Consider the following 27,000-nt stretch of genomic DNA (forward strand, 5'->3'; position numbering starts at 1 on the left):
CTGTAAGAAATTAGTTGGGTGACAGATGTGTCTCTATTTATTTCCACCATGCAAGAGACTTTGCTCTGTAGGCTTGCCTCCACTTCATGGTACGACTGGACTTGACTTAACTTGACTTTACTTGATTTATCTCAACTTGACTCGCTTATGGTACCAGGTACTTTTCTCAAGTCCTTTTTTCACCTGAGATAGTACCCCTTGAATCTAGGCAGGAAGACGGGAGTTTTTTTTGTTTTATTTTTTTAAAGCAAGGAGACCCATTTTATTTAAATTAAGGCTGAATGCAGTGAGAAAAAAGACAGGAAAGTTTGGGAAACCCTATGATCTGAGTTTTTTGGTTGTTATGTCAATTAGGACCCAAGGTAGAAGGGCAGCCAATTTGTGGAAATAATAGATCAAACAGTCATTAGAAAAATAAAATTAATAGAGAGCGCAGACAATGAGATTATCTAGTGATGAATTCCTCTGACCAATCAGTGGTCTGCAGTGTTGATAGTATTAGGTACTGTCCACAACGTTTGCCAAAGGAAAGCCAAAAAAACTAAAGGGTCTAAGAGAGTGGAGTCACGTAGTACCTTGCAGTGGAAATGAGGCCTATTAATGGCAATGTTGGTCTGTTGGTTGGTCTGTTAGTTCACCATGTTGGTGCAGTATCTCCACAACTGTTGGATGGATAACCAAGAAAGTTGGTACAAACATCCATGTCCCCCTCAGGATTGATTGTAATAATGTTGGTCCTCCAACATCGTTATCAAGTAAAAATTGAATTTGTCCAATATATTCCCATCAGCCTCAGGTTTAATTTGTGCTAATTAGCAAATGTTAGCATTCAAATGATAAACTAAGAAAGTGAACTGGCAACTGGTTAAATCATTATTGTTTGCTGTGAATCAAATAGAGGAATCCAAATAGTGTTTAATGTATTACAAGAATTGCACCAATTAGCTTGTTTTCTTATTCTGTTTAACTTGAAGTTGTTTTATGTCCAAAAACAGAGGCAGGGTTTTTAGAATAATGAACCACTTAGCTCCCTTTTCTGTTAAATTTTTACAAAAACAGAAAATAGGGGTTGTTGAATCACTGAACAAATTGGCCACGAGCTACTTATTCATGAAGGGTTCTACCATCGCGATAACTTTAAATTGGTATTTTGTAGGATTAGAGGGATTTTTATAATTGAACAGCACAATAAAAAGCAGTGATTTGTTGATTGGTTTACCCTTTGAAGTTCATGTGGTGCTGTTGATTCTGCAAATTACGTCGCAATCATGAAAATCACAAATTCCTGGTGGAGCTGAAAATAAAATGAGATGCATATTAGGTCAAGTATTTAATTAGCAACCCGCCTCCCGCCTTATTCCGGGTCCTTTTTTTACTTTGAAACTCACAGCTGGTCGCCTCAGATTAACGCTAAATGATGAATCCATTTTGGGCCGTCGTGTGTTACCAAGTCATCAAAGATTCTCTCAGAACAAATGCACTCCTCAACAGCCTCAAGAGCTCTTTTGATAAATAGCGAGATGTTCCAGGAAAAGTAGTAACTTGAAGAGTATAAATAGACGGTCGCCATCAGCAGAAAGTCAGCTGAGAGGAGACACAGAGGAACAGAGAGGGATTAACAAAATACAGATGACAAAGACAGCGGGCGAATGATCAAGAAAGAAGCAAGGGGGAGCGAACACGGGGGAGACGGAGACTCGGAGGACTATGTGCAAAGCATACGGTGACTGAGGAACTAATATCTACTGCGTGGGGCTGGATGGAGGCTCTGAAATGTGAATAATTCAACATGTTTTGTAGCTAATGTGTTTTATTCATAGGACACATTATTCAGCCCGACATCTCTCAGGCACTTTTTAAAAAAATGCTGACTCCCATGATCGGCCAAGGTTGGTTGAAGGCAAAGGGGAGTTGAGTGGGTAGGATATGTAGGAGGTCATCAACAAAATGGGGTCACCCTCCAGCCTCCCTGTGGGTGGTCCAGTGACCTCTAATTGATCCGCATTTGAACCTGAAGCGCGTCTCCTATTTGCTTTGGAGCGACTGCGGATGAATCCTGGATCAACGGCGGTCATCTGTGTCTGATGCTTCAGTGGAGCCGCGCTATTTCTGGACGTGCAGTTGAAACTGGCTTTATTATTATTACTGCCAGCCTTTTAACAGTCTGATGATCGCTTATTGAATTAGCGGGGAGTTAGCGGCGCGCTGTCGCCCTCGTGTCTCCGGCAGTCAATGTGATAGGAGCGCTTCAATTAAACAGGCAGTGGTTAGCTCCCACATAACCATTTCCTCTCTCTACTGTACTGTACTCATCACAGATCACACAAACATCAGTGAAATATGACCCCTGCCGCTTGCCATAGAGTCCAATTCTCTGCAATTGGTTTATGTTTACCCCAGGCAGTAACGTGGCTCCAAATCAACATCAGAACAATTATCATTGATATTCCAGCTACTCTGGCTGCCAATACGCTGCTGCAATGCCAATAGTGGTTTGTATTGTAAGTCAGATCATTGCAGATTCGGGGCAATTATCATTAGGCCGAGTTATCGGAGAATTTCATCTCTCTGGTAATTGATTTTGCGCTCGTAGAGGCGGGTGTATTTTGAAGCCTTGCGTCTGCTTCCTGGAGTGCTGAAGGTAACAGACACCAAAGCATGACGAGAGGAGAGAGAGACGGGGAGAGATGCAGCAGCTCGAGGGTGTGGTGCCCATATGAGCATGGTTATCTCAGGTTTCGGCCTTCATCCACCCCCACCAACACACACATACATACATGCATTCATACACCCACCACCCCAGTAAAGGCTTTTTATTCTCCTTCTAGCCCGGTGACCTTTTCGATAGCAATAAGCTGGCATTCACTGAACTCTGGCACACAAATCTGCCATCATATGAGATTTCACTGTCCCCTCCAGTTAGACTCAGACTGGCCTTTAAAAGCCTGGACAGGTCGCAGAGCCCCAACCAGTTGATGATTGAGTTAGTGCAGGATGCAGGAGAGCAGCTCTGACTTGAGACAAAAATGATGTATAACGCAGAGGAAGCCGATTCCCATGAATCAACTAAGACTAAGCGACAACTGTACCTTTGTGAAGTCAAGCTCAAAATTGTAAATGCATATAATTGTTACATTTAGGGAAGTTTGTTCTGACTAGTAAAGGGAAATGTAACTGGGTCGTAGTAGTTCTATCCTTGTGTCTGGGCACCCAGACTCTCAGGGGAATGATCAGTGTCTCATCTACTTTAGTGCAGACGTTTAAACTGAAGTAACATCCACTCAGTTACTTTAACACTCAAACTTATCAAGCAGCATAAGTTTGCATGTGTTGCTTCTTCTTTGATGCACATGGCATTAAACATAGAACACCCTTTCTAGGTGTAACTCCATAATTTATACCTAATTTGAAAACCATGCTTGTGTGTGTGTTTGTGTGTGTGTGTGTGTGCGTGTGCGTGTGTGTGTGTGTGTGAATGTCCTTACGCATTCCCGTGCAAGTACTCTATGTCTCTATTTGTGCCATCAATTTACAACCAGGAAGCGCTGATGAATGCTGAAACCCGAGTCCCGGCAGGCCGGTGCATTTCATAGCCAATCAAATCTAAATGAGGAAACAAAGCAGATTAATGAAACGGCGGTGCAGCATGCAGCTTTTTTTTTTTTTTTTTCAAATTTTAGCCCCGATGAAAGGTCATTAAAGCTGTGTCATGATAAGAAAAGGTGACTTGCAAATAGTTTTTATCATTCTGTTGTATGGAAAATGATATGATGATATGAATATAATGATAAGAGATGGCTGTTGCTCAGTAATTGGAAGGCTGCTGGTTTGATTCCCTGACTCCCCTGGCTACGTGTCAATCCTTGGGCAAAGCACTGGACCCCACATTACTCCTGATGAGCAGGTTGGCACGTCGTATGGCAGCCTCTGCTGTCAGTGTATGAATTTGCATATGAATGGATGAATGTGACACTTAGACTGTAGACTGTGAAGTGCTATAATTTTTTTCATTAAAGCAAATTTAAAACAATTTAACAGATTTGTGAAACAGCAGTTTTAGGGCAAATATTACCAGGCTTTTTCTTAATGGGCAATACGTAATCTTACATAATGGCATGTTACCTAATTGACTTCTTAATTAAGCAGTTTATATTAAAACGAATACAAGCGTGCTCCTTTTGGTGAAACAAGGTTGTGAAATGTTAAACAAGATTGAAACTACTGTGTGCAAAGATCAGATGTGAAGTGGTTATTATCTGTCAGCAGTTAATGCATGATAAAACTTTAAGGTGTCACTGTATGAATTCACTGTCGTGCGTCCTTGGTGCCAACTTGAGACGTCAGAAATATTAAAGTTTGAGTTGTTGTTTTCTTCATCTTACTGTACAGTTTTTGAACACATTTAAAGTCACCCCTGGGCTCACTTGAACAGATGGCACATTCCAGTTTAAATCAGCACTAGAGAAAGGGTTGCAGCCAAACTCTAGTTTTTGTCTGTTGATTTTACCTCAGCTTTTAAGTGTTTTTGCGGGATTTTGCCAGGGTTGAATTGTTGCCCTTGTTTCCCCAAAAGTGCGTTTTTTACTTCTAAAACATCCCCCTTCCGCATGAGATTCTGTTACCAGATGCCACATTGCTCATCATCCCTACAATGGCTTCCAAGCACACAAGCAGCACACATGACGGTGATATAGATGTGCCTTCACTGTCTCAATGACCGGCTTTATAACCACTTCAAGCACCATACAGGGGCTTTTCCAGGTGTGTCATACAATTAATGCAAGTGAGGGGATGCCATGGATTATCGTTGTGATATACCACAAATCTGACCTTTTCCTTCGCTGATCCTGATTAGAGGTCTCAGACAGACAAAGCGCTTTAACTCCCCCGTACCTCACCCGCCCCTCACTCACACACCGCGCCGCCTCTCAACAGGCTCGACGCTGACATTTTCTTGAGAAACGAGTGCGCTGTCAGCAGCAATATGTCTCATTTCATATTGTAACAGTCAGTGTAGGGGGGTTAGAGGAAGGCGAGAGTGAGAGAAAAAAAGGCAAGGTGGCTTCAGTGTTGCCTGTGACATTCTGTCATACAAGCTTGTTTATATCGGCGTTTTTGTGAGGGGGCAAGATTGCAGAAAACAAGCACAAAGGCAGCTTTTCAGAACCTGCTGATTGACTTTTAAAAAGGTCAGATTCCAGGAATGTAGAAGCAATTAACGAGCATTGAAAAACTAATTACTCATTCAATAGAACTGTTTAACATCAGAGGATTAAGTCAACTTGATCCTTTTTATGTGTCTTCTTTCATCTTAGCCAGATCAAACCAAATCAAGAGTTCTATTGAAATTCATGACGGAGGCACAGGGTACAGACAGAAACACGCTAAAGGAAACACGTGTGCAATTCACGAATTCCCGTCGTATTGTTCTTTGTTTGATTACCGATAGCTATCTGGAGTGCCGAGCAAGGCTTGAGTTTGTTATTTCTGCACAGTTCACCAACAGGCAGCGTTTGAGACTTGACTGAAATTTTCACGCATGGGTTTAATCGGTGCTCAGGGGAATTCTGTGTCTTTTCATGTGATTTAATTAGTCTAATCAACCCTCAACACTTTCAGTTTGGAGTTAAGGTAGCATACACTCTCCTAAATGGGTGCACTTCTCATTATCTGAGGAGCCATAAAGTAACACTGTATTATTTAACAGGATTAAAGCTGCAGCCACAGAACCATTAATGATGCAACCAGTATGGATAGTGTCAATCATGCACACTGGTGTCATCAGATGGGCAATCATTGCAACCAATAATGGAAACAATATGTACATTTATCGTCTGTATTTAATTTTTAAATAAAGTAAATTTGGCGAGGCTGTTGCATGAAGATTCACAATAGTTTTACAATTAGACAAATTTGTTTTCCTTTGTTTATGCTTGCAATACAATTGCAGTTTACCCGATAAAACCACAGCATTACAGTTACACCTATTTACACTTTTGTGCAAAAGACTTACATAATGCCCTCGCAACATTGCAGATCACATCTTGACAGGATAATATGATGCATGGTCAGCGAAACAGTATGGTTAAGAAATGCAGTCTCCACTGACAGCGGCCTGTCGTCACTCATCAAAAGCATTTTTTTTTTTTTTTTTGTCCTGCTGAAAGCTGCATTTGAACTATATTTTGTTCATTCTAGAGAGGCTGTCTGAATCCGGTCCAAACCTTCCTGCCACAACAGATCAATAGGTCTACAGACAAATGAGTACAGGACTCTATACAAAATATTATAGGAAACCTTATGGAAAGAAAGATAGGGAGAAGTATGGAGTAATGCAGTGGAGAAAAAACATAGTACACCTAACCCAGTTGCAGGTGGTGGGGTTGCTGCAGCACCGTCAGCACCTCTCCCTCCTGCAGCTGTGTCTGAGGCCGTCACTGTCTGTGTGGAGTCTCCTCAGGTCCACCCCGTGTCCGATGTTTATAGCGCATTTAAAGCAACATTGGTCATTCATGACCTTTCACAATGAATTTTCACGGATTGCAGTTGATGCGGGCACTGCTGATCAGCCCCTCTTCCCTTTAATCTGAACCCAGGAGCATAACAAGCTTTTATTTTGTAGCCTGATATATTCAACTGAAACACTACCAGTGCAGCGAGAATAGGTCGAATATTGTCTAACACAGCACAGAACTGTCAGCCCGCATCTATCCGCCCAACGTGAAGGTTATACGCGCCGCGGTCACAGGAGAATCTCATCATATTCTCTCCGACCCATCCCATGCTATAAACTTTGCATGAGCGCCAGGCACTGTCTGAATTTTTATCATTTTCTTATTTCCTCCAACCACTTGTTCTTCCCTGTCTTCAGGTGCCAACCCAAACGCAGACTTGTGAGCGAGTCCAGGCCAAGCTCAAGAGAAGTCCATTACACAGGTGTTGGCAGAAAGTCCCACACTTCCTGTTATGGGCATGTTGTGGCCCAGCTAGTGTATCCCACAGTCTGAGTAAGACGGAGAGAGGAAACACCCGGCTTTTTTTTTTTCACATTTTGTTGTTGTTTTTGATGCTGAATTCATTTATTTTATCAAGATCTTTTTGCGCCTTTACGTTGTCAGCTTAAGCCGAGACAATCACCTGTTCCCCAGTCCTACTTGAAGTACCATTCAGTCTGCTTGTTTAACACAGGAAATGACTTTAAACTCCTGTCTTAGTTTGAATGTGTTGATGCTTCATTAACCACTGGATGAAACAACGTTGCAATTGTAAGCATTCAGCTAGTCATTGGTAGCCAAACCAAGTTTTTACTTTGAAGGAAAGAAGCATTTCATTAACTTACTAGATATAATAGTATAGTATTGAGGATAGTATAGGAAAAAACACTAATTCCCAGCTTCATGGGAACCAGTCTAGGATGCTAGTTGTCAAAATAGACTGCTGCAGCAATGACGCATTTTTGTACAATGAGGTTAGCATTGCTCTGGTTCCCTCGACAAAAGTCTTCCGGGATTTTTCAGTTGGATTATTGGATTTTGGATTTTCACAAAAAATTTCTCTGTGGAAAACACAATCTGGTGTCCATGTTTGTGGATAATGACATTTAATGACCCCCAAAATGTCTTTAGTCTCATGTAGCCACTTGTTAGCAACTACCTTTTTTAAGACATGTTCACACTTTAGAATGCAGGGTATTACCTGATATACTTTATGTTGTAGAACATAATCTGAAAATCTGTTAAACTCATGTTAACCACATACATTTTTTCAGGCATTTAACTGTAAAAATAAAACATTCCAAAAGCCCACTGACAATGACACAAGGAAACTGCCTTGGTTGTCCAAGTAGGCTATGAATGCTTATCAACTAAACAACGGTATGTTACAAAATAAGATCAGACATATCCTTTCCAGCAAAATCAATTTTTTGTCAACAACAAAGCAGTCCAAATTGCTTGACTATGCAAGGACTAAATAGCTCTACACTGCAGTTCAAAGCAGTGCTCTTAATTTGATTTAGTGTCTTGTAGGCTACATGTATCCATAGTTGGTGATCTGTAAGAATAGAGGGGTTGTGTACAAAAGGTGAGGTTTACCAAATAATTAATGTTGTGTATTGCTGTTGTGAATATTGCTATTTACCTACCGTCACTCTCAGTTTTCTTTGCTATTATCATCACCACTATCATCACTAGCAGCATTATCACCTTTAATATGATGTCCACAATTTCCACCATTATCCCTCTTATCGCCACAACATTAACATGTGATAGATACGGCTTAAGTATGAGTGGAAACGAGAGGGTATTGTGTAAAAAAGAAAGTGCGAAAAGGGGGGAAATGTTTACTCCCAGGGAGAAAAAGTTTGTGACAGTGAAGTTAGTGAAAAAGTTGGTATGCAACATCAGGTGTTGCTCTGTGATGCTGTGTTGTGTGAATGCGTGCGACTCGTCTATCTGGGCTCCATCAAGGCATTCAGTGTTGCCTCACCGTTTACTCTGCCATAACAAGATAACAGGGGGCCTCCTTGACTCCAGCTCCCCACAGGGTTTACTGTTGACTTTTTTTTTTCTTTGCAAAGTTTGGAGCAAAACATTTCCTCCTTTGCCATAAAGTGTGGAGAACAAACTTTGGAGAAGCTGAAGAATGGGGGAAAAAAAACACTTTTTTTTCCATATTTAGATGTAAAACTATCTGAGACTGTGAAAGTGCCACTTGAAAAATATTCTCTTGCACGTACAAGAATGAAGTCAATATAGGAGAAGGGCTAATGTTTCATTTTGGGAAACAAAAAACATTTTTCACTCTCATTCAGCTCTGGTTTCCACGTACTGACATGATGAATTCCCAGAAAATTAGTATTGAATATAAGTCAAGGGAGAAATGATCTCTCATAGCTCAGATTTAGCCTCTGAATATCTTAAAGACTCCCGCTATTGACTTCAAGTCATCCAGAAATATCACATTGTCTCACTGTTAAATGCTCAGCGCACTCACTGGATTTGAGGACCCATGCATAATATGAACAGAGAGCATACGGGCCTTCACAGTCTGACTTCTATGACATAGAGTTTTTTTTTTATTCTTTCTCTCATGTATTTTATTTGACGAAGGCATTTTTACCCCGTTTCTCCTCTATTGCTCTGCGGGCTCTAAATCCCTCTTGTGGTAATGGGGGCTTTTGTTGCATTTCACAGTTCATCACTCATGGAAAATTATGGTGTGGGAACCCCCCCCCCCCCACACACACACACACACACACACACACACACACACACACACACACACACACACACACACACACACACACACATCGTCCCCCTGTGCTCCTACCACCTCTGTGCACAAGGCTCAGAGAATAGATGGAGATACAGCAGTGGGCTGCTGGGGAGATCTGTTAGCTTTTAATTGCTCTTTGAACCTCTGGGGTGGATTTCCCCGCAGAGCTCACTTGCTCCAACACTGATTTTTCACAATATCCCCATCCCTCTTCGGGACACGGATAACAAATGGCAAGCACACACACGAACAAATAGGCCAATACAGACAGGCTTACAGAGCACAAAGCTTGGCATATGGTGACATTCATATTTAGAGGCACTCATGTTTTCATTTATTTGTGTTGGGTGGTTTTTAATGTTAATTGCAGAGGATAAGTGGAAGTGTTCTGAATGGAGCGATCCCAGTGATCCCATCCCTCATTTTTATCCATGGTGGGAGGTCAGATGCTCCCACAGCCGTGGCAGACGCGCTTCCCTCCTCTACTCAGCATTTCAAAGCAGCAGGGCCTCCCGTCCCTTATCAGCACAATACCTTCTTTTTTTTCTTTTTTTTTTTGTGTGACTGGTGTATGCGGCGTGCTCGTGTCTGTTTCTATTTGTGTTTCTATCTACATCCACACAACAGGCTTTCATACGTTCTGCGGCTCACACCTTACTTCTTCAGACGCTCTTTTCACATCTATTTTAGGATGTAACCTACTGTATACGCTGTTAATGTGAGCAGCTTTTGTGAGAGAAAAACAAGGATTTTCAGAATAACAACATGTGCCAGTGCGTGCCCGAGTTGAGTTACTGCTTTCTCAACACCACTGCATTAAGTCAAACTGCAGAGTGGCCATTTCAGCCGTGCTGCGATATCTCAGGTGGATATGACGTGGCAACACTGCGAATTCCAACGGCAAGCAAGTACGAGTCACATGTAGGGCACATGCCTCGGGATCAGTTTTGGATGACAAATCCATGTCATCCTGACTGGAAGTGAAACAATGCAGGTTCAGCCTTTTGTGTTTCTGATAGTGGAAGCAGTAGTGAAAATTCTTGTTTCAGAAGGAAGGGAGATATTATGAACTTCAGCTGCAGAATCAACACGGCCTTTCAAATAGTGATGTTGCGTTCACGAGTGATCTGATTCTTTTCAACAACACTTTTGCATGACCAAAGGGAACTGAGTCGTACTTGTTGAGAGCTGCTCTTCTTATCCTAATGCCTAAATTTCACTGCCTGCCTGTGTGAACCCTTTACGTGAACCATGCGTGCATCGTATTCGTGGCAAAGCAGCTTGAGTTACATCCATCAGCTGCATAAAATATCATCTCAGCATTGACACTGAGAGCAGAATGAGGCAGAGAATGTCAAGTAAGGCATTGCAACATAGTAGATGGGTTTAAAGTGAGCAGCTCGGCTAAAAACAAGGCTTTTCTTGTGATGTCGAATTTAGCCGTGGACTCAAAAACTGACACCCATCAATGGAAAGGTGTGGTCTCATTTTGAAGTAATCAGTCTGCGGACTAACTCCATATAGTACCTGATGTGTTATGATTCCCTGCAGGACATTATTCAAGTCCAGGCGAACAAAGCCTTGTTTACAGTGCAGATTATTGACATTCATTTTGGCATTAAGAGTGATACAGTGCTGCTGAACCTCATCCACAAAGTGCAATTATACTGCTCGGTTCTGAATCTGATCCAAACTCGCCCTGTGATCTGAGGAAAAAAGCCCTGCGATGAGCACTTCTGTTGAGAGCCTCTCAGAAAGGAGTGGAACCATAAGATCCGACTTCCTCCAAAGAGCCATATTTCCCGTCACTACTTTGAAAAACATGCAGGCTTAGCAGTTGTAATGTGTGTGCGAATTCTTGATGTGAAAATAAGAACACTTGCAAACAGAGTTAGAGAGAAGCACCCGAGGAAACATCAAATAATCAACAGATTTAAAGGCTAACTGGGGTATGACCTAAACACTACTTGCTGTTTGTCTGCTCAAAGCATTTATGAGTGCTTATTTAACTCCGATAGGTAAAGGGAAATATATTAGGTATGTAATAGAATGTTTTTCTTGCCTGTTTGGTCTCGCTGTCTTTCCTCAGAGGAGAATTACTCCTCTCTCAGTCAGCTCTTAGGCCTGTTCAGTCTTCCTCCTTGTTTGAGGGAAATGTGAGGCTGTCCTCTTCACCCTGACAGGCTTCGGAAAAGACTCCTGGATTAGCTTGACTGACAGCTCCCAAACCCTAAGATCTGTTGTGTCTGGCCCACACCGAGCATAGGGCAAACTGTGAATCAATAGCAACGCTATCAGTGATGGAAATTGAATGCTGAATCTGAGCGCTGAGTACCCCCTCATGAACTGTATGAGAGCATTTTTCCGCTGCTCATCTTCTCTCCCTGGCAGGTATGAGTACTGCCACAGCTAAGAGAAAGTGTAAAGTTTGTTGGGATGTGCACCCTTTTTTTTTTTTTTTTTTGTGGAGCATCAAAAATAGAACTCAGGGAGATGAGAGGCCACAGATGGAATTGTCTTCAAAGTACAGAGTCGGCAGTCTTTTAAAGTGATATTACACTCGCGGAGAACATTTTCATTTTCCTGTGCGCTCAGCTTGATCTGACACTGGGAAGTAATTTGACATTTGCTGCCATGAATCATTTTGGATGACTACTCATTGATAGTTGCAAACAGGCTGGATTACAAGTTCAAGAAGACAGCAGACAATAAAAGAAGTAAAAAGAAGTGACACTTCTGCTAGAAACTCTCCTGTCAAACCCATGCAGTGGTGTATGCTACCAGAAACGCAGAGCTATAATTACTGAGCTTTTTTCGGCCACTTAAACTTTTGGATAGCCCTAAAATGGCTCCTCTGTGCACTGTCCCACACATGGCTGAGTTGCTTTGTAAGCTAGCCTCTGCTCAGCAGAGAGAACCGGGGCAGTCAGCGGACAAGACGAAGGCCTAGAATATGTGCTTGCTTAATTAAAGAAGGGGAATAACCAGTGCAGCTATTTACACCTAATTCTGACATAAATCTGCAGTTATTGCACTAGCGAGACTGTCCTCTCCCCAATTTAGGAAGCACCCGAGAGCCTTTCCTTAATAAGCAATCCTCTTGATTAAGGCAAGGCAGGAGTTACAGTCTCTCTTCTATGGGAGAGGAAAGGACAAGAGAGGCTGAATTTAACTAGAGGGGAGGTAGTTAGCAAAAAGCCGTCATGGATATTGAGATGGTTAGCATTTTATTAACCCGAGTCAGGACACAGTGAGTAATTGGTAAATTGGGTGTAGACTTGCAGTGTCTGCAGGACTTTGGCCTAAGGGTGCTGGGATATAGACACTTGGCATTTCAACCTCTCCGTCTCCCAAGCCATCCACTCAAGCAATACTGTCTGCCTCAGTCCATTGCTCCCCTAATTAGCAAGTTGTTTTATTTCCTGTGGCTGCTAAACTAGTTTCAGTCCTTTTTTCCCCCCACTGTTGGGAATGAGAGGACAGGCGTTGAAAAACATCTCCCGTGAGGTGCCAGGCACTTGTCAGAGAAGCATCATGTGACAAGGGTGCAAACGGTAATCTGTTCATTATGCTCGCAAGGACAGCTAGCGATTCAGAGGCTTGGCGTGGAAATGCATTTTACATCCCTTCTGTCTGCACATCAGAGGCTCTAAATGAAATGATTTAGTTAGAGGTGCCAGGCATTAGCTGTTACTCCGGGACACACATTGTTGTCACGTAGAAGGCTCCCTTTCAACGACATTCAGCATGGCTACAGACTATATTCCCCCACCGTAAACATGAGGGCCGTACGCCAAGCGAGCGTTGGCGTTTGATATGAGTCTGTTACCCGGTCCTCGCCTCAATTCCCTCGGATCTCATCAAGGGCCTTCTTCTACTTGTATTATTAGCTGGCTCGCTGTCTTGCCATCACCTTTACTGCTTTAGAGAATATGAGAGAAACACTGAGAGGCAGAAATTGTATATTAGGTGTCAATTACATGGAAATGAACGTCTGGTTTTCACATGGACATTAGGTTTATTTTTGACCTGCCTTTAGAATGTGATGTCCCTGTCTCACCTATGAGACCATGTTGAGCTTACCTTGTGTGACTTTGTACTCATACCGTAACTATGCCAACAGTTAACCTCCATTGTCGTTGAAGCCAGGTTAGAATATGAGAATGTGAATGTGTCCTGTCTCAGACAAGGACAAGAATAAGAATAGAACATTGACACCACTCTTATGTTAGTACAGTAGATATGAGGCTACTTCCAGCAACTTTTTAGCATAGCTTAGCATTATAATTGGAAAACAGGGTGAAATAGCTAGCCTGGCTTTGTAATGAAGTTTACAAAAACACACTGATTATCACGTTCTCTTTTGTTTTTTCGATCCGAACAAAAAACAAAATATATGAGCAACTCTTTTATACTATTTTCTGGCCAGGTGCAGTCATTTCTTCTCCACCAGCCGCCTGTTATGAAGCATTCAGTCATTATTCTCGCTTCATGTTTAGTTGACAGATGCGAGTTGTATCAATCTGAATACCACTCCTGAATTACTTGAGTATTCCTTTTAAAATTTTGGAGACAGCAGCAGTAATGAGGCTTTTACTTCCCTTTAATGAGCAAAATGGCAGACAAAATGCACATGACAAAATCTTTCTGGAGCCAACAATGCGGCTACAATTTGACTTACCAAAGCAGAAAAGGCACAGGTGGAATTAATGACATTAATGATGGCTGCATTCCATTCAAATGAGCCCGCTCCAGGAATTTGGTATTGTAAAGCTCACTCACTGGCATGCCTCACAGGGATACTTAATGGAACAGAGCCACCGTGTTTGAACTGCTGATTAGATTTCACAAAACAGTCATTTTGAATCACACATGACATAGCTGTGTCACTGTACCCCGCCATGTAGCAACGCCGCCTCTCCCAACACACACTGGCGAGTGCACTTTGGCTGTCTGTAATTCTGCCCTCATTTTCAATTTTACTCTACAACGACTAAGCAATTTGTTTAAGTCCTCGCTGAATAAAATATGTCCTGCTAATAATCCTAATTAGCTCCCCTAATGTACTCCCCCCCTCCCCCACCTCCTCTTCTAAATACTCCCTCTGGTGTGCAATTGAGGTTGGAACCCATTCAGCCCTGCCACTACCTCTCAGCTGCCTCCAGACGGACGGCGAGATTTATGGCCAGTGTGGAGGGTAAAACGGCTACTTTTACAGACTTTAGTTAGTCCTTTTTTCATTAATGGAAGGTCGAAAGAGCATCCGAGGAATTACTACACATCATTACACCACAGGTCTTAAATTCTCATACCAGGGATCATTTCAAACTTTTATAGCCAATTTTAGGACTAAACAGATTATTAACTTTTAAACACTTTTGAATATTAAGGAGTCTTAACATTACAGTTTTCAATTATAAATATCAATTGAGTAAAACTAAATAAACAATATCTTTATTTTGAATGAAGCTAGCAGCGTTGTTCTGTTGGATGATTGACGTGACATTTTGGAGACACTCATCGTTCCCAGAAGACAATAAATGTTATGACTTTGATGATACCCACCGTTTTCTATAGCACTACTGGCAGGCTGTCATTGACTATGGGATGGATTTCTCTTAAACTTACAAAAACTTGTGTCATTCTCAAGTTTAATTGTGATTATGGAGTTAGCACATTAGCTTGATAAGATGGGATGGTAAAAATGGTGAATGTTGTACCAGCTTAAAGTTAGCGTGTTAGCATTGGCTTTTGTTACGTCTATATTTAGGCCCTGAGTAGTGAGCATATATAACCTTGCAGGCTTCTCTCATTTAGACTATGGTGGACTAAACATTTTGCTTTTAATCCTATGAAGCAGAGACATCAGCAGCATCAATCTGCCCGACAATATAATAATTTTAATCTTTCTAGTTGGATATGTAGTATCCACAAAATATAAAGAAGCTGCCAATTCCATCTATTTCTTCTGCCTGCCACTTAACTTCTTTGAATTAAATGCCTTGCTTCAGACATCAACATAACAGTAACCCATCCTTATTTTTTACCAGCTACTCTTGTAAGTTATCAGTCACATGTCCTCATCATCTTGTCTGTCCTGGCTGCCACCATCAGTAGAATTTTTGAATAATTAAAAACAAAATTGTCTTTGTTCACCATGATGAAGATTACCTGTGAGTTTACAAAGAGGAAACATGACCAGATTTAGATCAGATGACAACACCAAGATAAAACAACCATATTTCCAGCTTTTACCCTGTTGTTAATGATATCACGGAGCAAAACCTGGCTCGAGCCCCTGATTCATTGCTACTGACTCTTTTGAACCTGCGGAAGTGCTTTTGGGGAACAGATCATAGGAGCCAACGTGTGTCTATATGTGTGTTGTTGTGTGTGTCTGTGTCTTGCTGTGTATCCGGGTGCCATGTGGCACCGCGCGACTCAGCTTTGCTCTGCCAAGAGATAAGAACACAGGGTAAGCCACTCGCTGCGCCAGCCTACTGGATTTCACCTCTGAATCGTCTTTGTTGCGAGTTTGTAGGGCTGCTCTATTTCTAAAGTGACAATTCTTGCAGAGCACCATATTGACTTTATATGCTGTACATGTGCAATGTGAAAACCTATTTGAAATAGATTATCAATGGCAAAGCACTTGAGAGAGATGAAAAAAGAAGCTAAATCCAGCAGTGGCTGGATGCTGTATGGTTGTTAAAGCGGTGTTCATGGAGGAGAGTTTGACACAGTGATTAGGAATATTGGCGTGAAATAAGCTGTTGTAATTGTTTTGATTATGTAAGTACTTTAATCTTAAGCACTTTATATTGTTATAGAAGCCACAAAGATTATATGAGAGATGCTGATTAATCTACTGTGTTATTGCAGAGCAGTGCACAGTGAAATGAAGGGAGACTGGCTCCTGAAGTAAAGGTGTTAGACTGTTGTGCCGACTGGATGCATGTCTTGCAAAAGATTCCTGCCAGTGAAATGTTGGCAGCAGTCAGCAAACAGGTCTACAACGAGAGGGCAGTGCCTGCTGGGAAGTGTAGGCGGAGGCTGGCATATGGCTGACGGTGCTCACGGGCTTTTGCTTACCAGTGCTTACCCTTGTTAGGCTGCCTTTTTAGCTTGTTTCACGTGTGCAGAACTGAGACGATTTAATCTCATGGTGGTAACTCAGTTTTTATCTTATTGGACAAAGGGGTCAACGTCTTTGGAGTACAGACCAGAGTCAGGGAAACACTCCCAATCTTTGTAACGCAAAAGATTAAGCTTATCATGGCAGCACAAGCTAAGCTCAGGAAATACCTTATTAAACATGAAATATGTTACATACGTATATCTGAAAGCCCATGAAAGTACAGTTTAATAACCTTAAAGCCAAATTCCTGCAGCTGACTTTGCACGCCTGTAGCCAGCTCTGGGCTCATTCAAGGAGAGTTGAACCCTCCTACATAAACTACGAGGCATCAGCATCTTCAACATCTTTATGTAAATAATTAAATAGTTGTTGTAGATAACTGGGTTTTTGAACTGTCCTGGTTGACGTTATATTTGTTTTTTTATTAGTGTTAGCCCCTATTCCTCACCAATAGGCTGTTTACTTTAGTACACAAGATCAGTATGTGAGGTTTTTTCAACATGTCCAAAACCTTGGTATGAAACCAATAGTATATGAATTGCATACTAATTACAGGGGCATATCAAAGTAAGCAAGCACCGCTGTAGTAACAACAGTTGGTGCCAGTGTTTTTGGTCTTCCTTGGAACGGGGTATTGCTGCCCTATACTTTTTGTTATTAATCTTCCCTTGGAACGTAATTTACATATGTTTTTTTATACTGTCCAATACTGTGCTAATATTCAGGATTTTCTTCATTTTAGTCCAGGTATCCAGGTGGAAATAAGTGCACAGTGCAACTGAAAAACACTTTTCCAGCTGCGTTCTGGGCTTTGAGCAACTTCCTCCTTTAAAACAATGCCCGTCATATTTGGTGACCTATTTGTCAGAACTGAAGTTACATTTTTGTTATTACAGAGCGAGTAAAGTACCAGTAGATATTACAAACTTAATTTGTCCTTAAGTATGTTAGAAATTCTCCTAAAAAGACTCAGAGATCAACATCAGTCAATGACAAGACAGTAACACAGTGTTATTTGTTCTAAAGATGCTATGGCAGCTTTCATCACAGTTAAAATGCATATAAATATCAGTGTTAGACAATAACTGCCTTAACTGTGTTGTGTTGGTACCATGCCTATTAGGGTCAGATAACTAATTGGATAATTCAAATGTTTTGTTGGACTTTGTGTTTCTCCCAGATACAACCAACGTCTGACCTCTGTGGATCAGTTTCTGTGGTCGAGGCAGAACATTGTGAGACCACAAACAAGTAGATTTCTCACCTTTTGGTTAACTGGCATCATTAGATCCCTTTAACGTTCTCATTCCAGTCCTTTTTAAAAATGTACTTCTGATTCAAGTTTTTTTTAATTCATTGCTTTCTCTTTGCGATGTACAACTGCTGATTTGAAAGGTAGGTATGGTGTTGTTTTTTGGAAAGCACAGGCATCCGGGCTGTGACATGGCAACTTCCTGTTGGAAGCATGGATAACCACTTGTTCCTCTCTATCTGTCATGGCCGCCCCCTGAAGAAATTACAGTAGGTACATGAAAACTTGCCTTGTTTCCAGCTGCTGTACACTGAACCAGTGTTTACCTTTGTTATATAATTGCTTGTGGCGTGATTCCTGTTTTTTACCCCTTTTCAGGGCCGTTATAGGTGAACCCTTATGAATATTCAGAGCATGAAAACTCAACATAAAGGCCTGCTAGAAATACAATGTATGTTTGAGTGACAGCCACTAAACATCCCCCCTCCTCCCGAATCTTGTCTTTTCAAATCCCTTCTGGACACCGCCTGGCTGCCTCCAGCATAACAATTTAAATCCCACCTGGTAATACCTCTTGTCACACTGACAGCTGTCATCAAGTCAGCCGTGTTCACTGTTTAGTTTGCTTTTCAAATTAGCAAGTGGATATTTTCACAATGGTCTTTGTTTTTCCTCCTCTCGAAAAGGAGAAATGCACCCTCTGGGAATGCAACCAGGCAGAGAGCAAGTTTTGTTCTTGTTGCTGAGAATTGACAGGCAGTTTGATTTGTCATTTGCTGCAGTTTGCCGCTGCATGTATTGAAGTTCTGCGTGTTGTAGATAATGGCACTGCTATCTGCTCTACGCTGTACACAGTACAAATCGCCTGCTGCTGTATATGAATTTAAGGATGCCGTTCGGAAACGCTACCGAGTGAGTTCGTGATGATGAGAAGATGCTGGGAAAGTATTTGAAAGCAAGTTGAGTTTTTAAAGCTGCGCACAGTGTGTCGGATGAGCGTCTGTTCAGCGTCGAAATACTCGCAGAGAAGTATCACACCTAGGCTGCATGTAACATTACAGAACTATCATTACGTTGAATTACACCAGCATTATGGCAATGATTTAGGCTCATTGTCGGCCATAAAACACAGCGTAAGTGGAGTCTGTGGAGTAATCAGCTAATGTTCTGAAAGCAACAAACAATAATATTTAAACGGCTGCCAGAGCTGGAGGAGTGATGCGTGCCGACCTGTGATCACCCTCCCCTACGATTATCCCCAACCAGGCCTGCAAGTGTTTGAGTTGTGACAGCAACTATGACCAGAGACATGTGAGGAAAGGCTAACTGGACATACAATTTGTCACTGCACATGAGCTAAAGCTGAGTATTTGGAGGCGAGCTGGCTCTGTGTGAAGCAAGCTGAGGTGGGGAGCAGACCAGCCTGAATTATTGAGATCCGACCTGGCTGCTTGCTGATCACACCCTTCCTCCTCCCCTGGTAGAGAGATCCTGGTGTGAGGAGATGCAGGTTGAGGTGAACACACAAGGATTTCTCAGTAGCACTCCTGTTCATCTCTCTCATTCTCTGCATCTCTTTTTTTGCTATTGTTCCTCCGAGTTTCCGTCATAAGTTATTAACCTTCATAGTTTTTACAACATCCTTACACTTTCTATCTTAGCGGAATTTTAGCACAGTAGCAGCGCTTTGACCCCGCTTGTATTTTGAGGTTCACATACGCATTTCAATATCAAAGCTGCCATATGCACATCTGCAACTGCCGACTACAGAAACAGCAGGCTATGCACAAAAAAAGACAACTCTGAAGCTTCCCTTCTCACACTCTACCTTGCTCTTTCCCACCTTTTATCTGTCTTTTTTCCCCCAAATCTGAATTCCTCCTGAGCACAAACTCAGAACCTTTTGTTACCTAGATGAACAACACATGACCCCTCGCTGGAGAGCTAAGCCTTTGGAAACCAATCAGGGCATGTCTTCAACCAGTTTCATCACTAAAAGCCAAATTGAAAGAGAAAAGTAAGAAAGTAGTGAGTGCTGAAGAATGTGCTTAAATATCTTTTCCAATTCGGAAGAGAGTTTCACTTTCCTGCCCCTGATAGTTCCCACTGCAGGTGCGCCAACCATTTTTATTCCAGAGCAGTTAGCGTTGTTTATAAAGTTTTATGCTGATGATATGTCACTGTGCATATACCTGCATCTGATCCACATTCACTTTGCATCACTCTTTTAATAGCTTTGTTGGGTTCAAGATTGTATTAAATTGAAGTTGTAATATAGTAGCCTTTATTCCTCTACAATGAAAGGGCCGTATTTGAAATAATCCATGTCCAAGGTCGGTGCTCAATAAATGATAACCCAACGCTTATCATCAGAAAACCCCACAATAGAAAGTTTACCTAGTAAAAGTTACAATCATGTCTACCATCAGGTCATAAACGTACCCATCTAGTTACTCACGCATCAAGGAGATGAAAAGCCAGCTCGGAGTTTAGCAGCTTATAGCTCACATGTGCTAACATGCACATGTGGTGGCCTAGCTAAGCAAAGAACAGAGAAATGCCACACACACAGTGGGAGTGGGAGTTTTTTTCTATATTAATGCTTAAAATCTCATATATAGAACTTTTAAAGGTTTAATTGTTAGGATAGATTGTGGATAAATGAAGTCCTGTTGATTTTCCCATGAAATTCTTGAATGTCTGACCATTTTGTTACCACTTGAACACAATAAAGTGGCCATTCAGATCTTCCACTTGCATCACAACAGTTTGTGACGCCAATCAACATGCTCACATTCCGACCCATGAGTGTTCACTACTCATTACTAAATTAATATCTTAGTCCTCAGTACTCATGGGTTGGACTTAATCCATCTGTGAAGTCAGCCTTATTTCTAATCTCAACTACACACCTTGCAGTGTTGTGATGCTTATCGCGCTGACAAAAATCTGGACATAGACGGACAGACAGACATATAAACACATGACTAGTGCTCACTAGTATAATCGGTGTCTCCAGGAGCACAATTTGCCACAATGACACATATTACCAGCCAATGTTGTTACGGCTGGTAATTACACATTGAAAACGAGGGGTATTTTGAAGACAGTGTTGTTAAATTGACAGTACTAGAACTGCACCCTGGCACTGAAAGTTTGGCAGTAGAATCGACTATTTGTGAGTTAAATTGACAATTACAATTTCCAATTATGTTAAATTTCCGCACAGCACCACAGCTTGTTTTCAGGGGGTTATTGATATTTAAGAGGTTTATTAATTCAGGTGGGTTGGCTGTCATATTCCCATTAAGAAGTTAAAACTGGGAGGAGGTTTGGCAAGGCTCCTCCGTATCACTGCCAACAGACTCTCTCCGAGGGTTTCAGTCTGGAACTGCAGGCAGAAACACACACACACACACACACACACACACACATTCACAGTGTAGAGCCGTGCCTTTACTATGTCTGTCTGTTCAAGCAGCCTCGTGTGCTCAGGCATCATTTTGTGGATGAGAGCAATTTTACAACCTAACATTTTTATGGAATTGTCAATGAATGCCCAATCGTCAGTGCTAAAAGAGAAGGATGACACAAATAATCGACAGGTGCTAGTCTGAGGCACCTAGTAAACAGGTGCAGGTTGAAACATTTGTTGACACACAAGATTTGAGACAATAATGTTGTCAAATGTCATATCTTGAGGAAGTCAGAATGTCTCGACCTGTCACTGATGAAAGCCAGTCCCAAAATGCCAGCCCACACTACAAGGCCCAAAGTCTTTGGACAAAGTAACCAGCTGGATTTGTTCGTTGAGTATCTTGCTCCAAAACAGTGGCCATTGATATGCTGTAACAGTCTCCACTCTTGTCACTATTCTGGGAGGGCTTTTCCTCAGACTGTGGAATCTGGCTGCAGAATTTTGTTCCCATTCAGTCACAGGAATACCAGCAAGGTCAGACACTGACGTTGGACAATAAAGGCACTGTCACATTGTATGCCAGTCTGATGAATATTCACTTTGTCTCCTGTTACTTCTACTCTACTAGAATTCCAGTATGTACTGATGCAGTTCTTATCGCGGTGTAATGATCATAATCAAGACTGTTGCTGATTTAAAATAATTGTTCTTTACAGCTCATGAGCAACTGTCTGTGTTTATTCATCGGTGCATCATGTAATCCTACCACTACAGTTTAAACATATATACACACATCTAAATTAAATTTGCACACACTCTCCCCACACAGATATTTTACAAATCCAGGCGGTGGTCTGATAATGCCACAGAGATGAGATCTATAAGGACGGCTGAATTACCGCCAGCCCTCATTTCTGTCGATACTGTTGAGTCAGAGGAAATGTGGAAGCTTGATACTCCGCAGTGATATGCATTAACTTTATTTTTTCCACCGCCGCTTCAGTGACACCTTATTTATGTTGAAATGAAACGCCGGTTTGAGTGGTATTGACATTGTCTATCCCCGTTGCATCATGAAACACTGCCGCTGTTTGCTCTCTGTTCTGATAATGTGTTTCGTTTGTAGACTGCGTTTTTAGTGTTTTTACTCCAAACAAACAAAAGAAGTGTTTAACCAAACGCTGAACTGTGTTTACTTTTTGTACGCATCATTTGAACCAAGAATTTTCCCCTTCGGCATCCAGCGCTCTCCTTTCCCCCTCCTTGTTCCCTGCCACCACTTCCCCGCCAGCGCATTCTCCCTCGCCAGTATCAAAACTAGGCCAGCTGAACGGGGTAGGCACAGAACAGTTTGCCGGTGTAGTTGAAATGAGAGATAAAGGCTGAAGTCAAACAGACGGCGGCGAGGCAGAGCCTCGTTGCCGATTTTCCCAAGTCGCATCCGAGAGCTGTCGAGGGCGTTCGCTTCCTGCCATGTTTAGCGTGGTGACAGAGCATTTGTAACACCTCCGCCCATGGCTTCCACAACTCTGTCACGTCAGATGAAATCAACTTTCAGAGAGGAGAAGCAAAGAGGAAGAGGTGGTAGAGGGGAGACAGGGAGAGCAGTAAGAGAGAGATCTTTTTCTGCTTATCAGGTAGGGGTTTGAGATATTGTTGGGTCTGGAAACACAGGTGCTGCACCGTAGTTTTTACTGTTGTTATCGTTGTCAGTCACAGGCAAAAAAAGTGTAGTTTCGTGTACAGAGTAGCTGAACGGGAAGTCAAGGGTGAGAATAAACAGAAAGAGCACATTGAGCGCCAGAACAGTGATCCTGGACTGTGCAGCCCAGAAATTAAAAGCCTGAATGAAGACCAGCAAAATGGTCCCCTTAGTGGTACATGGTTTAAAACAACTGAGAAAGGGTTCTTTATTTTTATTGTATTATTATTAGACACTTGACAGGTGGCTTGACCAAAAATAGATACATAAATATACAGTAAGGGGACAGGTAAATTGCGATTTCACGTGACATGAGGGTAAAAAGCTTGACTGTCAAGGCTCACGCACACCTTTAGTTTCTTGGAGACGGAAGGAAATCTCTATATCAGCGGTCCTCAATAGGCGGCCCCCGGGTCGCATCCGGCCCGCCAGCCTCCTGTTTGTGGCCCCCGAACTGTTATTTCTTCATCATGTGTTTTGGTTGGGTCAGCACGTGTACACCGGGACTTGTCTCCATGCCAACGATACAGAGACAGCTGGGTCACTCACCGCTGCGATCGCAACTTTTAACTTTCACTTTCGTTTTCGGAGCAGTTTGCGTATTCACATTTTGCCGGTGGCAAGAGATTGAAATGGCGTTTTCCAAGTAAACTGCTATAACAATGTGGACAGTGAGAATCAGCAACTCACAGAAATAGGAACTTAAAATTTGCATTCATTCTTCCTCCAACCAGGACAAGACCCACGAATCTGACGGTGCTACAATAAGACACACTTAAGTTATTTAACAGGTATTAGCAAGTCTTATCATGCATTTTCACATCAAGTGTAACGGACGGGGACTCTCTCCCGGCAAACACCCTTTTACTCACGGTGCCAAAATTTGTATCATCCTTGTTAAAACTCAACACCATTTAATCACAGAAGAAATGACGTGAATTAACCCACAACCATCTTACATATCATCATATTCACAAACACATTCACGAACCATAATTACACCAACACCAACAGAATACCCAAGAGTCATTGCGCCACAGTCCACAAGGGGCGTTACAATATGCCAGGAGAAGCTGCGATGAAGATTTCCAATTTGAAACAACATTATGAGACGAAGCATAGGAATTTTGAAGAGACATTTCCTCAAAATTCAGAGATGAGCACAACACCAATAAATGCACTGAAATCGTCATATCAAGCTGCAAGCAGGATTCTTGTCACATCTATGTCACAATGAAATAAAATAATGCATGACTGAAGTGATGGACACAATGTTTGAAGGCAAACCAAAAGAGGAAATATTCAACTATGTATTTTAATTTATGTTAAAATGGAAATTACATTTTATTTTAGTTCGTATTTTGTTGTTTAGAATGAAAAGGACATTTTGTTTTGAATATTACAGTATTATTGCATGTGGCCTGACCGACCTCAATACATGGACCTTTGAGTCATTGAAAAAAATCTTTGTGGCCCTTTAAGATTTGTATTTGAGTACCCCTGCTCTATATAAAGGAGAAGAGAAAGCTTCTGCACACTGTCCGTGCAGAGAACATTATTCGTTTCAGAAGGTCTTTGCACATCGTCTTCATCATCCCAATGTTTATGTATTTCAGTTGTTGCCCTTTCAAGAAAATTCTCCATTCTCTACTACTATATGGTATATGGCAAGCTACTGCCCGTTTAGAGGGAATCTCATAGCGCAACCTAAACAGTGATATTATGAAATTGTTACCCTAAAATCGATTATTAGTGATCATATTATTATTGTCATTATGTTCGAGACAAATTTTGATATGCTGATTTTGATATTGTTTTACCGATCAGTGTTTGTGTGTAAATTAATGCTACTACAAAGAACTCTTTGCGGATTCTGATGGCCCCTCTGGACAAAAGCTAACAAACGGTGAAAAAAAGTTAACTTTTTTTTTTTAGTGCCGAACAACCAGACTAAAGAGCAGCTGTATTTTTCAGGCCGAGATATTTTCATTTTATGACTTATCCAACCCGGATGAGTCGGAAACTCACCTGGTGACAGACGTTAAAAGTAACTAGAAATATATAAGCACCTGGTAATTTTCTCACAGATGGTCTTGTTTCTTAATGTGGGTCATATAGAAAGGCCAGGCTTTAATTAAGACCTGCTAAAAGTTCCTTGTATGTTCAGTGTAAGTGCTGTTTATTGTAGATTGTATATTGTGTCCATGTTTTATGGTGAGCTGTGCCATTGAGTTGGCTAAATGCATACGTCCTGTGGGTACAGCTTGGATATACTGATTTTAATTGGCCTCACCTGTGGAGATATTGGCTGTATCTGTCTGGAATGTTCTTCGTCCATCTGGTTTACCTGATGGAGGTGTGAGGACTGAAGCGTATGTCCAGTGAAGTTTTTTGCATGTAAAAGGAGAGTGTGTGGGAGTTCTATCTTCACTTTACGCGATGGTCAAAAAAGTACCAATATGTAACAGTTCTTAAACAGTGCAGATTGATCACAATTTAATGCCACTTATAGATAATGTGAATCTCTTATATGGAGCTGAAACTGCTCAGTAATACATTAGTGTACTAGAGAAACAATAGGAAAATGGGCAATAATGGTACAAATACACAATAAATCATTCCATTGTTTCCCAAATACAAATGGATAAAGAAACATTCATTTTTAGCGTTACATTGTTGACGGTAACATTGGTATGTTTGCAATTTAGTAGTTGTTTTACCTGTGATGTCACTTTATCATGTAAGTATATATTTTGCTCAGACTATTTCTTTGCTCTATGTGCCGACCTTTATGAGCTAATGACACTTGGTACAAACACAACACACGTCTGAAGCTGTCAGACCTACGCCGCAGTTCCTCTTTCGACCTTTAGTTCCTCTTTCGACCTTTAGTTCCTCTTTCCTGTCTTCTGGTGTACCTTAAACCCCCAAAGCAGGGGGCATGATCTCTGTCCTTTCAGCTGACGCCGGATTACTCCGTAAACGGACTCCTTCATAAATAACCACAAAAGGATTTGAGTCAGAATCTTTGTTTATTTCTCACCAGTGTTAATTTACACCACAGACATCGCCAAGAGTGCTTTGACACGTACACATTCTCAAGCACAAAGAGAAATTGATCAATCAGATTCTGTGTGTTGAAATAATTGCACGCATGACCCTACCTAAGATACTGTAATCTGGCTTTCATTCATTAATTAATGACTCTCTCTACTTGAAGCTGTTACTGCAAATGTGTAAAGTACGTGTACTCAGCTGTTGATACCACATAGTACATATAGGAATCTTTTAAGACCAGCAAATGTGGCATCCTCAGATGAGAATCCTCCTCTTTAAAGTATTTATAATTGTGTCAACTTACGATTTTAAGAACAACCCTTCCTTAGAACCTAAAACATAAGGTGAAATCTCACTGCGGTTGCACAAATATAGTTGTGATTGCACATACCTCTGTTGGAGTTCATAAATAGTCAAGCACCAAAATAGGACATGGGAACCTGCCGTCAGCACTGTTCTCTTTCATTTTACAAAACCCAGTCTACAAAAACCTACTTCTTACACATCTACGAGCAAGGCACGGTAGATCCAGAGGATATTACTTTCTTCTTTGCTCTAGATCATACCATACACTGTTAGGAGACAATTTTGCAGGGACTGTATGCATATTAAAAGCTGATGATAGTGAATTCCCAGGGCAGCCATCTTTAAAAGGAGAATATCCTTCGATCTGAGGATTCTTAATGTTTCCGTTGGTTTTACTTCTTATACCTGTGATATAGTAAAAAGGTAATTGATGTTCATCATGTCATTTCCCCAGAGCCCCTATCATCTATAAAAAAAGAACACACTGGAAGATGCCAGTCTGATTTTTATATAGCATCTGTCAAGACACTGGAGGTGTCTGAACAGTAAACTCCCAGCAGCTGAAGCAGCACGACTTCTCAGGATGTTGATTTGTAGACAGATAGCCAATGAACTTCAAATAGTTGTGTCTCGATTTGAATTTAGAATAAAAAAAAACTGATCGAAATGATCTTTCAATTTCAATAATTGAAAAATTCCCCCAGTATTTTACTTGTATCTGCCCCTGCTTACTCGTCTGAAGGAAGCTTGTAGCTGCACTTCCAGACACTGTGTGCACGAAAACGATCAACTGACTTGTTATGGAGGCTATTTTCATTTTCAGAGATCAGTGAGCTGAAGAACTAAACTAA

The 27,000-nt window shown here is 41.5% G+C and overlaps 1 protein-coding gene across 9 annotated transcripts in view; it reads left to right on the forward strand.

Annotated features, from left to right (window-relative positions):
- The window catches only part of ntng1a (netrin g1a), a 302,462-nt gene that overhangs the window by 201,798 nt on the left and 73,664 nt on the right, over window positions 1-27,000 (forward strand). The gene's annotated exons all lie outside the window — the stretch shown is intronic.

This window comes from Sparus aurata, chromosome 19 (genome assembly GCF_900880675.1).
Source record: "Sparus aurata chromosome 19, fSpaAur1.1, whole genome shotgun sequence".
Lineage (NCBI taxonomy): Eukaryota > Metazoa > Chordata > Actinopteri > Spariformes > Sparidae > Sparus > Sparus aurata.